The sequence below is a fragment of the Urocitellus parryii genome, chromosome 1 (assembly GCF_045843805.1).
Source record: "Urocitellus parryii isolate mUroPar1 chromosome 1, mUroPar1.hap1, whole genome shotgun sequence".
Taxonomy (NCBI): Eukaryota; Metazoa; Chordata; class Mammalia; order Rodentia; family Sciuridae; genus Urocitellus; species Urocitellus parryii.
In genome coordinates, this window is record NC_135531.1 from 93304511 (window position 1) to 93317685 (window position 13175).

At 43.1% G+C, this 13175-nt stretch overlaps 1 protein-coding gene across 2 annotated transcripts in view; it reads left to right on the forward strand.

The window, feature by feature from the left end:
- The first annotated feature begins 7051 nt into the window (after window positions 1-7051).
- Window positions 7052-13175, forward strand: part of Ctnna1 (catenin alpha 1) — a 184932-nt gene continuing 178808 nt past the window's right edge. The window contains exon 1 of one of the 2 annotated variants that reach the window (XM_077800731.1): window positions 7052-7166. The gene's annotated coding sequence lies outside the window, so the exon portion shown is untranslated. Of the gene's footprint in view, window positions 7167-7748; window positions 7770-13175 lie in introns of those variants that run through there. The other variant, XM_077800740.1, reaches the window with a different exon arrangement.

The following is a 13175-nucleotide window of genomic DNA, read 5'->3' on the forward strand; positions in this document are numbered from 1 at the left end:
TTAAAATGAATATGTGTATACTGTTCAAACATAAATTGGATATTTTATGCACTTGTTTACTATCTTCTCTTGTCCAAAGTGAATTTTAAAAACTGAAAATACGGGGTCACAAGTGTAGCTAAGCAGTAGAATGTTGATCCTTGTCTAACATGCATGAGGCCCTGGATTTGATCCCCAGTACCATAAAAGAAAAAATAATCATGTTACCTCGTTGTTTAAAATATTTGTGGCTTCCCATTTCCCTCACAGTAAAGTCTAAAGTGTTATAAAGCTCTCTCCAGTCTTGCTTATGTTCAGCTCAGAAGTTCCTGAACCACAGAACTTCTTCTCCTGGAATGGGTCTCAGGGCCTCCAAACTTGCTTATTCCCTTGGTCTAGAATCAACTCTTTCCCTACTCATTTACCTTGTCAACATCTCCAGATCTGGCCAATTCCTTCTTTTATCCATTCAATAAATATTTATTAAGAGACTTTTTATGTGCCAAACACTAGTCTAGGCAATTAACAAAACAGACAAAAATTCTTACCCTCATGTGACTTAAAGTCTATTGGAAGCAGGTTGCAGTGGCACACACCTGTAATCCCAGCAGCTTGGGAGGCTGAGGCAGGAAGAGCACAAGTTCAAAGCCAGCCTCGGCAATTTAGAGAGGCCTTAGGCAACTCAGTGAGACCCCCTCTAAACAAAATACAAAAAAAAAAAAAAAAAAAGGGTTGGGAATGTGACACAGTGGGTAAGCGCCCCTGGGTCCCTGGGTTCAATCCATGGTAGCAAAAAAAAAAAAAAAAAAAAAAAAAAAAAAAATCTAGTGCGAAGAAGAAAGGAAAAAAAATCAATGAATTAAGTATATCCAACTATGTCAGAAAATGATACACACTAAGGAGAAAATAAACAAGGAATAGAGTGAGTGCTAGGACCTTGAGATGGGGATTGCAATTTTAGATAGGGTAGCCAAAACGAAGCCTCATTGAAAAGGTGACATTTTATCAAGGACCTGGAAGAGGTGAGGGAGTGAGTCAGGCAGGTATTTGGAGGAAAGCATTCCAAGCAGAAAGGAAAGGCCCTAAGGCAAGTGCCTGCCTGATGTGTTCCAGAAATAGTAAAGAGGCCACTGTGTCAGAGAAGTGTGTGGGGGCAAGTGAGCTCTGGAGGCCCTTATAAGGATCTTGGCTTTTACTGAGTAAAAGGAGAGCTATTGGAGGTTTTGGGTAGAGCAGGAATGACATGTTGGGATTTAAAGTTTTAACTGGTTCACTGAGGCTGCTGAATTAAGACTAGTCTGAGTGAGGCAAGGGCAGAAGTAGGTAGACCAGTCAGAAATGTCCTGTGAAATTTAGGCTAAGAGGTAATGATGGCTTAACTCAGAATGGTAACAATGAAGATAATTTTTAAAAAAGAGGGCTGGAGTTGTGGCTCAGTGGTAGAGCACTTGCCTCACATGCATGGGGCACTGGGTTTGATCCTCACCATCATATAAATAAATAAAATACAGGTATTGTGTCCATCTACAACTAAACATTTAAAAAAGTAAAATAAAAAAAAGAAAAAGGTTGGTACATTCTGTGTATATTTTGAAGGAATCAGATGTAAAATGTGTGAGAGAAAGAAAATAGCCAAGGATAACTCCAAGGTTACTAAAGAATGGAGCTGCCATTTTTTTTTTTATTATTTTTTTAGTTGTAGGTGGATACAATACCTTTGTTTTATTTTTATGTGGTGCTGAGAATCGAACCCAGTGCCTCACACATGCTAGGCAAGCGCTTTTCCTCTGAGCCACAACCTCAGCCCATGAAGCTGCCATTTAAGGAAATAAAAACTAAAGGGTTAGGAAGTTTAGATAGAGGTATTAGGAAACTGGTTTGGACACATGGACATGTAAAGTTTGAGATGCCTTAATGCCTACTGGACATCCAACTAGAGATCTTATAGAGAGCTGGGCATGTTAGTCTAGAATTCAGGGGAAATGTTCAGGTTGAAGATGTAAACCTGAACTTGTCATCATATTTATAAGCAAAAGCCTAGATAAGATCATCAAATGGTGTTACAGCAGATTTAAAAAGAGGCCCAGGCACTGTAGCACATTCCTATAATCTCAGTGACTCAGAGGCAATGGGAGGAGCATCACAAGTTTGAGGTTAGCCTGGGCAATTTAGTGAGACCATGTCCCACCCCCTTTCTCCCCCCAAAAGTGGGTATGTAACTTAGTAGTAGAGTTTGCCTAGCATGTGTGAGGCCCTGGGTTCAATCCATAGCACAAAAACAAAAATTCAGAAATCCCTTTACACTCTTAAAAAAGTTTTAAGGATCTCAAAGGAATCTTGCTTATGCACATTTTATTTAATAATATTTATTATATAAAAAGTTAAAATGGAGCTGGGCGTTACGACCCATGCCTGTAATTCCAGTGACTCAGGAGGCTGAGACAGGAGGATGGCAAGTTCAAAGCCAGCCTTGGCAGCTTAGTGAGGCCCTATCTCAAAAATAAAAAGGGCCAGGGATATGGCTCAGCGGTTCATTCTCTGGTACCAAAACAAACAACAACAAAACAAAACAAAGCAAAACAAACTCCCAGCCAACCAAATAGAATAACAGGACACCCATTACATATTTTTATAAATAACTTGAAAAATTTTTTTTTGCCATATCAGAAACTGAACCCAGTGATGGTCTACTACTGAGCTATATCTCTAGCCCTTTTAACTTTTTAATTTGAGACAGGGTGTAGCTAAATTGTTCAGTCTGGCTTTGAACTTGCAATCTTCCTGCCTCACTCTACTGAGGCTGGAGTTATGGTTTTCAGGCAATAAATAACACCTGGCAATAAATAACATTTTTAAGAGAAAAATAACAGCCAGGTGCAGTGGCACACGCCTGTAATCCCAGAGGTTTGGGAGGCTGAGGCAGAAGGATTGCAAATTAAAAGCCAGCCTCAGCAACTTAGAGAGGCCCTAAGAAACTCAGTGAGACCCTGTCTCTAAATAAAATATAAAAAAGGGCTGGGGATATACCTCAGTAGTTCAAAGCCCCTGAGTTCAATTCTTGGTAAAAAAAAAAAAAAAAAAAGAAAAAAAAGAAAGAAAAAGAAAACAATGTTTTCTAAAACAAAAGAAAATTCAGGGTGAAGTGTTATTATTTTGCATTTTGCAAATCTCTTTAATGTCTCACTTAATATAAGACAGCTTGATTCTCATATCTGCTTCCACATTCCCTGTGATGCCCTATCATACATTATGTAGGCTGTGGAACACTCTATTCTACACTCATGAGAGAATGGGAATGGAAAAGGCAAACGATATTTTAGTATTATTATGAAAATACCTTTTACTTCATTACTCCCTGAGAAGGTCTCAGGGGTCCCCTGAGTATACTTTGAGAACCATTACTATAACATTTATAGTTTAGAAGGCATCATCAAAAGAGACTAAAAAGCACAGCCAATGAGGATGGAGGGAAATCACAAGAGCCTGGTGCTCTGAAGGCCCCATGAGGAAAGTGTTTTGAGGAAGACAGTGACCAATTGCTGCTGATTATATAAGACCATGAAGGAAAGAGGTTGATCATTGTGGTTGGCAACATGGAGGCCATCAGGGACCTTGATAACAGCAGCTTTGGTGGAAAGGTGGGTGCTAATGCCTGCCTAGAGTATGTCACAACATGAAGGTTACTTCCTTAGGTTACTGAATCCCAGATTTTTTTTTTTTTTTAACCCTTACCCTACTTGTATCTCTCCCCTCTCCTCATACTTGATCTTCGTTTTTATGGTTTATCTCATGTTTATAAAAAAATTATCTCTATTATTATTATTATTATTGGCAGTACTGGGATTGAACTCAAAGCTTTGTACATGTTAGGCAAGTGCTCTACCACTGAGTTATATCCCTAACTGCCCTCTTCCCCACTTTTTAAATTTTGAGACAGGATCATGCTAGGTTGTCCTGGTTGGTCTATGTGAAATCTTTCCTCAGCTTCCTGAGTGACCAAGCGCATCTTATCATTTCATTTTAAGTGGCCTGAAAACAGGATCAAGCCAGTTTTATTCAGGTTTTTATTTGTATCCTCATCACATAGCAGCTACCTAGGATATAATGCACAAGTTTTCCCTAGTAAGATTTTAGAGTTTCTCAGTGGGGAACTGACTCTCCTCAGATTAAGCCACACTGAATCTCTTAAAATTCTATCACCTGACCCTGTTTTTCTCAAAATAAACCCTGTACTTTCATCTTTAGGGCCCCATGCTTACTTTAATGCTCTGCTGTTGCTGTCTTGAAATTGTTGAAAAATTTGAACGAGATGCCTTGCAAATAAAGTAGTTAGTCCTGAGTGAAGCAATGAACATACAAAGTTATGAAGCATAATTCTTTTTTAAAATATTTATTCTGAAGTTTTAGGTGGACACAATATCTTTATTTTACATTTATGTGGTGCTGAGAATCGAACCCAGTGCCTCGTGCATGTTAGGTGAGCACCTACCTCTGAGCCACAAACCCAGCCTGAAGCATAATTCTTTAACTCTTTTTTAGTGGTGCTGGGGATTAAACCCAGGGCCTTATTCATGTGAGGCAAGCATTCCACCAACCGAGCTCTTCCCTAGCCCTTAATTCTATTTTTTGGTACTTCAAAATATTTATTGATTATTGTGTTCTGATGTAGCCAGGAAGAGGAGGGGGGGAGCATAACCACTTTAGGAAGAAGGAACTACAGAAGCAAAGACCCTAAACTAGCAACAGAATGGGGGTAGAACTAGACAATAATGGCCTTATCAAAGTTTATCTTTCAAAAAAAAAAGGGGGGATTCACTCCCTACTTCATGGTCCTATTGCCTTTTTTCAGCACTTTTCTTTCTCTTCCTCTTCTGGGGATTCAACACAAAGCACTCTACCAATGAATTACATCCCCAATTCCTTGTCAAATAAAATTTGACGCAGGATCTTACTATGTTGCTTGGAATGGGTGAACTTCCTGCCTCAGCCTCCCACCTCAGTGGCTGGGATTATAGGAGAGTGGCCAATCAGCACTTTTTTTTTTCTTTTACTACCAGGGATTAACCTAGCGGCTCTTACCTACTGGGCCAAGCCACATCCCCAGCCCCTCCTCCCCTTTTTTTTTATACCTTTATTTTATTTATTTTTATATGGTGCTGAGGATTGAACCCAGGGCCTCACACATGCTAAGTGAGCACTCTACCACTGAGCCACAACTCCAGGCTCCCCCACTCCCAGGCTTTTTTATATTTTATTTTGAGACAGGGTCTCCCTAAATTGCTGAGGCTGCCTTTTGAATCTGTGATCCTCCTGCTTCAGCCTCCTGAGAGGCTGGAATTTCAGGTGTGGGTCACTGTGCCAGGCTCAGCATCTTTTAACAAGCACAAACCCATAGGCTTTAAATTACAGTGGGCAGTGGATTGTGGTGGTGCACCCTTTTAATCCCAGTGATTCAGGAGTCTGAGGCAGGAGAACATCAAGTTTGAGGTCAGCCTCAGCAATATAGCTAGACATTGTTTCAAAAGAAAAAATAAAAAGGGCTGGGCGTAGTGGTGCATGCCTGTAATCCCAGCAGCTAGGGAGGCTGAGGCAGGAGGATCCTCAAGCTCAAAGCCAGCCTCAGCAAAAGCCAGGTGTTAAGCAACTCAGTGAGACCCTGTCTCTAAATAAAATATAAAGTAGGGCTGGGAATGTGGCTCAGTGGTTGAGTGCCCCTGAGTTCAATCCCTGTCACCTCCTCCAAAAATAAATAAATAAAAGGGCTGGGGATATAGCTCAGTACCAAAGCACCCCTGGGTTCAATCCTTATTACCTGGGGGTGGAAAAATCACAGTGGGCACATTTACCCACAGATGTTCTCTGGGCAAAGGGAGATTTGAGTAGAGGATAAACTCTAAAACCCTGTTCAGCGCTCAGTGCAAAGACAGCTATGGATATTGTTATCTTGCATTAATTTGGATATAAAAGCCAATACTAAAATCGGTCTTATGTATCATTCCTTGATACAAGAGAAACACCATTAGGTCTTTTTTTATACCAGGCTGATAGTGAGTCCCTAAGGTATATACGTATACACATATATATTTATTTGTCTTGTTTTGTTTTTAAGTATTCACCAATATGTTAAAGAAGGGTGTCAATAAAATTCCTTAAGTGATCAGAAGGATAGGGATGGAAGTCAGGTCCCTCAAATATGTTTATGTGTGTGGAAGAAGGTGACAATCCCAGGAGGGGATTCTGCTGCGGTGGGCCTCCTGTCTTGGATCAGGAGGGCTTTAGGTATAGGGAACAGGTTAGGTGATTTTTTGGTTGCTTTCTCCTTTTTCTTTTTGGTGGTTCTGGGGATTGAACCCAGGGACTCTCTACCACTGAGCTACTTCCCCAGACTATTTTATTTTATTTTTTAATTTTATGAGAGGGTTTCGCTAATTTGCTCAGGTTGGACGTGATTCTCCTGCCTCAGCCTTCCAAGTAGCTGGGATTACAGGCCTGTGTCACAGTGCAGGCTCAACCTCAGTATGGGAGAGTCGATTTCTAGTTTCATTCCACCTCAAACTGTGGGTCTTTTACTTAGCCACAAACCGCCCCCCCCCCTTTTTTAAGCCAGAGAGTCGGCTTAGAGCACTTTTCTGAGAGCCTAGTACTCGGGGACACCTGTGACACTCCCCCAGGAGTGTGCCCAGGACTACGCCAAGCCGCACTTCAGCCACTGGGCGGGGGCGGGGTCTAGCAGGGCTGCGCCCGGAGATTCACCTGTGCGTCGAGAGTTGACTCACCTGCCCTTCCCCAGCCCTCCCCCGCCAGCGAGCTGTTCCAGGAGTCACCGCTCCTCCTCCCGCTCGGGGGTCACTGTCGGCCTGAGCGCCCACTAAATTCCCGAGATGAGTAATTCTAGGGACAGGGGCGAAAAGATAAAGGTCCTCCGAGGGTCCGGGCCTGCAGTAAGAGCTCTTCCCCTCGGCGCGGGCCGCGAGAGGCCAGGAAAAGCGGGCGGGGCAGCAGGGGGAGGCGCCGGGAAGAGCGTGCCGGAGGGAGGTGCCGGGAAGGGCGGGCGGGGCGCGGGCCGCGGGCGGGGGGCGGGTGCGCCGGGCGGCCCATTTCCTCCTCGGAGCCGGACAGGAGGTAGACAAAGCGGCGGCCGTCGGCTTCGCGCCTCTGGACTCCTGCTATCGTCCCGTTCGACGCAGGTAACTCTTCGCACCCCCTTTTGCGCGGACGTGAGTTCCCATCTGGGCAAGGGGCCCTTCAGGCCGGGATGCCTGAAGCCGGGCCTTGTGGTGGGCTGGCGGAGCGCAGTCTTTTGGGCGACGCCCCCCGGGATTGGGCTCCTGGCGGGTAGGATCAGGCGTCCTGCGGGCGGCCGCTTCCCCGGGGCCTGGGCACTGTGCGTGCGGGGCCCGAGCTTTCCAGTGGTCGGGAAGTTGAGGGGCAGCGGCGGCTGGAGAAGAGACGCCGCTGGCCCGGCGCGGCGGCGGCGCTTCCTCTTGGAAAAGTTTCTCCTGTTTTCTAAACTTTGTTCCCGGGGCCTTGGCGCGTGCGCGGGTTCTTGTGGTGCGCCCCCAGCCGCCTTTCCTCTGGTGGCGCGTCCGCGCCTTGTCCCTGTGCGGGTGTGTTCCAGCAGTTGAGTTTTCCAGGGAAGTGATTGTTGTCTGGTTTTGTGTCTGCTGCTCCCCTCCCCCTCCTGGCCACGGAAACTTCCCAGTGCGCTGGACGCGACGTTGGCAGGACCCGAATTCCGGCCTGGGCGAATTTGAAAGTCGAAGTTCTCCCTTTCTCTGACAGTCTCGTTGGTAAGGTGCGCCACACCCGTATGGACTTTGGCGTGTACATATCAACCTTTACTTTGAAAGTACTCAATCGCCTTGTTCTACCTAATTGGATGTATTTCACTCAGTCCTAGTTTTTAGAAATGGCATTAGAGAATTTGTTTTTTGACTTTTGAAGGGGTGGGTGTGTGTGTGTGTGTGCGCGCGCGCGCTGGGGTGGAGGTGGGGAGGGAGGAAAACACGAGAAAACTGGTCAGGAAGGATGTTGACTGACTGTTTAAGCTTGGCTCGGCAGCTGTGGCTTCCCAATACTGCAGGCAGCGGTTGTCTCCAATCCCGGATTGGAACCCTGTTGTGTCCTCCTGAGTCTTTGTAACATTCGGGGGTGTGTTTTGTATGGAATTTATAATAACTTAGAAAATAAGGAAAGATATGTTAGGTTTCCCAGTAAACTTAAAACCATTTCATATTTAGGATGAAGGAAATGCTGGCGGTTTGATGAAAGGATACTTTGTACTTAGAAGTGATTTTTTTAAAGGTCATCCAGGCGGTTTTAAGAAACAGGATTTGTAAAGAGTGGAGGAATCATCCATTGTCTCTGCTCAATTATTTACCTTCTTGAATTTTTGTAAGTTAATTTTTTTTCCCTTTTTTTTTTGGGAGCACACATGGTCTTTGCCCTTAAAGGGCTCACAGCATATTGGAAGAGGCACACACACAGATGTAACAGACTGCTCTAAAGCCATAGCAATACTGATAAGAAACTATGATGTGTGGGTCTAATTTTATGTAGTACTAACAACAGAAGAAACTTGTGGAAGCTCAACAGAGAGCTGATGAGTTTATTTTGGTGTCTGGAAAGGCAGATTTTGGGAGGTGGTGTATTTGAACCAGACAGAACTTGAGTTTTAAAACTTTATATGAAGGGAGAAAGTTATGAGATGCATAAAAGGGCGTGGGATATTGTGGTATCACTTTCCAGGTTTTTCCTTTACTTTTGGCTATTCTTTCCTCCCTCCCCCATGTAAATTCTATCCAGAATACCTTTGGTCTTCCACACCATTGATGTGGCATCACCTTCACTTTCATTAGTTAACATCTCATTTTACATACTGACTTAGAGATCAGGGGTGCCCTCTTCCCCCCAGTTGAAAATCACTGCTCTCTGCAGTCTCTCATTAACCTTAAGTACTAATATCCAACTGTCCATTTTGAATACAGATGTCTCCTCCTCCTCATCCATGTAGTCATCTAAGTCCCAGGGAACTCTTTGAATATCCTACATGCTTTTCAAACTCAGCACGTCTAAAATGAGACTCTGTTCTCTTCAGGAGGCATAAACCAGATGTGGAGATTCAGAGTAACTGTCAGGGTCTTGGAATTTTTTTGAGAAAGTATCATTAGGGTAAGACATGACAGCCCTGTGATTTGGGGGTGGTGATGGTGTGTGTGTTGGTGAAGATCTAGACAGGAATAGGATCCTCTGCAGGTGTAAAGGGCCTGAGATAGGAGAGACTTAATGTGTTTGGAGGCCTTGAGACTTGTAGCCTAGGACTCTTGGGATAGATAGAAGGTTTCACATGAGATAGCCAGGAAAGAGAGAGGTCAGGCCAAAGAGGGCCATATGTTTATTTTATTTTTTGGTACCAGAGACTGAACCCAGGGGCACTTAACCACTGAATCACATCCCAGCTCTTTTTTATTTTTTATTTTTGAGTCAGGGTCTCACAAAGTTGCTTAGGGCCTTTGCTAAGTTGCTGAGATGGCCTCCAACTTGGAATCATCCTGCCTCAGCCTTCCAAGTCCCTGAAATTATAGGCATGTGCCACCACTTCTGGCCCATATGTGGATTTTATTCTAAATCTGTTAAGAACCATTGTAGGGAGTTTTGTGATCTAATAACCATTTTAACTTCTGTTGATGCTTAGAGAAGACTTATTTGTATGCATGGGGAATCAGGTAGTTGAGCTAGGAACTTAGATGGCAGGGAATAAAGATGGTAGGGATAAAGGAGCAGTATTTTGGAGGAATGAAAGAGGATTTAAGTATGGATTGGATGGCTAGGTTTCTTTGTAACATTGTTTCTTCTGTGATGCAAGTTTTGTGTGTTACCCCTAACTCCCCCCCCCCATGAGCTCTTAATTAGTGTCTAGTTTTAGTTCTTTCATTTTTGTTGTTTATTGCTAACATTTTAAGGAAAACTTTAATTGTGCTGTACCTTTTTAAAAAAAGTTATTTATTGTTGTAGATGGACACAATACCTTAATTATTTTTATGTGGTGCTGAGGATTGAACCCGTGGCCTCACAATCTTCCCCTGAGCCACAACCCCAGTCTTGTGCTGTACCTTATTAATGTCCTAGTTTGCCTTTCCTGCTAGAAAGTGAGCCTCATAAGCTCCCTGAAGGCAGGAACGGATAGCCTCAGTTGTTGGGGTGGCACTTGGCAAGGAGAGAAGATTAGATTCTTGTTGAAAAAAGGAGAACCAGATATGGCGGCCCACACCTGTAACTCCAGTGATTTGGGACATTGAAGCAGGAGGATGGCAAGTTTGAGGTCAGCCTCAGCAACTTAGTAAGACTCTTTTTCAGTATAAAAAATAAAAAAGGCTAGGGATGCAGCTTAGCGTGAAAGCATGGGTTCAATCCCCAGTACCAAAAACAAAACAGAAACAGAGGTCTTTTATTTTAGGGTTTAACTCCTAGGAGAACACTAGTAAGTGAGGGAACTGATTGTGGAGGGCCTGGAATATCAAATTGCTATTTTCTGTAAATTGAAAATCATTTCCAGTTCTGTTTTTCTTTCTTTCCTTCCACCCAGATATAATCTTTGATGAAATCATCTCTCTACAGTGTCCAATTTACATATCTTCCTTTTCTGTTCTTTGCTTACCCTATTTATTTTCGTATACTGGGGATTGAAGCCAGGGGTGCTTTACCACCGAGCTAGACCTCTAGCCCGTTTTACAATATTTTTTTCTTGTGGGGGTCTGTTTACTGGGGATTGAACTCAGGGGCATTTGACCACTGAGCCACATCCACAGCCCTATTTTGTATTTTATTTAGAGACAGGATCTCACTAAGTTGCTTAGTGCCTTTCTTTTGCTGAGGCTGTCTTTGAGCTCTCGATCCTTCTGTCTTAGCCTCCTGAGCTGCTGGTTTTACAGGTGTTTACCACTGGGCCTAATTGTTGACTTTTTAAAAAAGATTTTTTTTTTTTTTAAAGTTGTTGATGGACCTGTATTTTATTTATTTATATGTGGTGCTGAGAATCAAATCCAGTGCCTCACACATGCTAGGGCAAGCACTCTGCCACTGAGCAACAACCCCAGCCTGTTGTTTGACTTTGATACTGGGTCTCACTTAGTTGCTAAGACTTGACCTTGAACTTTCCCTCTTCCCTCTTTCCCCAGTGGTGGTGATTGAGCATGCAAGGTATGCAGTCTATTACTGAACTAAACCCCCTGATCCAAACTTTTGATCCTCCTTTTTCAGCTTCCAAGTATCTAGGATAATAGAAGGCAAGAGCTACTGTGGCCCACTCTAAATTCTATTTCCTCCCCCGCTTTTTTTTGATGGTGCTGGGGATTGAATCTGGGGATACTTTACCATTGAGCTACATCTTAGCCCTTTTTCTACACCTATTTTCTTTTTTTTTTGAGAACATGTCTTGGGGTCCCAATATGTTACCCAGGCTGGCCTTGAACTCCTAGGCTCTAGGGATTCACCTGTCTTCCAAACAGCTGGGACTACAAGCATGTACCACCACACCCAGCTTAACATGCTTTTTCCATTTCTTTTCTTTTTGTACTAGAGATTGAACCCAGGGGTGCTTAACCACTGAGCTACATTCCTAGCCCTTTTTATTTTGAGACAGGGCATCAATCACTAAGCTGCTGAGGCTGGCCTTCAACTTGCCATCCTCTTTCCTCAGTCTCCTGAGTTGCTGGGATTACAGGCATGTGCCACTGCACCCTGCAAACATGCATTTTGCATGGAAACTTTGATCACTGTCGCTGAAAATAATTTTTATCTAAAATCCTAAAATTTGCACCTGACACATGACATTCTCACTATCCTTTGTGTGTGTGTGTGGGGGGGGGCAAATTATATGTAACAAAATAAACCACTTATACTCTTAAAGTGTATGCTTCAGTGGCATTAAGTCCATTCACATTAAACAATAACTTCCCATTCCCAACTGTCATCCTGTTTTTTATTGTTTTTAATCTCTCTGCCTGTTTGTCTTCTTTCCTGTGTTGGCCCTCCCATATTCTAGCAAGTGCTCTACCCCTGAGCTATATCCCCAACCCTTGTATGTATGCATGCATGTATGTATGTATTTATTTTTGTGACTGGTTTTAACATTGTCATAAAGGTTTATTCATTTTGTAACATGTTTCAGAATTCCCTCCTTTCCCCCTTTAAAAAATTTTTTTTTTGAGAACTGAGGAGTGAATCCAGGGCCTAGCCCATACTAGGCAAGTGCTTTACTACTGAACTACATCCTACATTCCCCTTGACCTTTTAAATTTTTCACCTTGAGAGAGGGTCTGGCTAAATTGCCCAGCCTGTCCTTGAACCTTTGCCTTAGCCTCCTCAGATTACATGTGTCTGCCACCACACCTGGTACTTTCCCTTCCCTTTAAAGTCTGAATATCAATATTCCATTATCCATTCATCTGTTGACAGACACTTGGGTTATTTCTACCTTTCAGCTGTTGTGAATAATACAGCTATGAATGTATGGGTACACAAATACCTGTTTGAGTTTCTGCTTTTAGTTTTTTGAGGAATATATCCAGAAGTGGAATTGCTAGATCATGTGGTAATTCTGTGTTTAACACCCCCCCCCCCCCACCTTCACTGGAGATTAAATCAAGGGGCACACTATCACTGAACTACATCTCCAGACCTTTACTTTTGTTTGAGTCAGGGTCTCATTAAGTTGCTAGCTTTGAATTTGCAATTTCAAATAGCTGGGATTATAGGCATAGGCCACCTCTGCCAGGCCTGTGTTTTTGAAGAACCACCAGAGTGTTTTCAATAGCTATTGAATTGTTTTGGATTAGCACCAGTAGTGCATCAGGGATTCCAGTTTTTCTACTTCCTCACCAACACTTATTTATGTTGTTGTGTGTGTGTGTTTTTAAATATTGATTTTTTTAGTTTTTAGGTGGACACAATATCTTTATATAATGTGGTGCTGAGGATCGAACCCAGTGCCTCATGCATAATAGGCGAGCACCCTACCACTGAGCCACAACCCCAGCTCCCCCCTTTTTTTTTTTTGGATAATAGCCATTGTGATGAATTGAGGCTGTTTGTCTCATTGTGTTTTTTTTTTTTTTAAATATTTAATTTTTAGTTTTCGGCGGACACAGCATCTTTGTTTGTATGTGGTGCTGAGGATTGAACCCGGGCCGCACGCA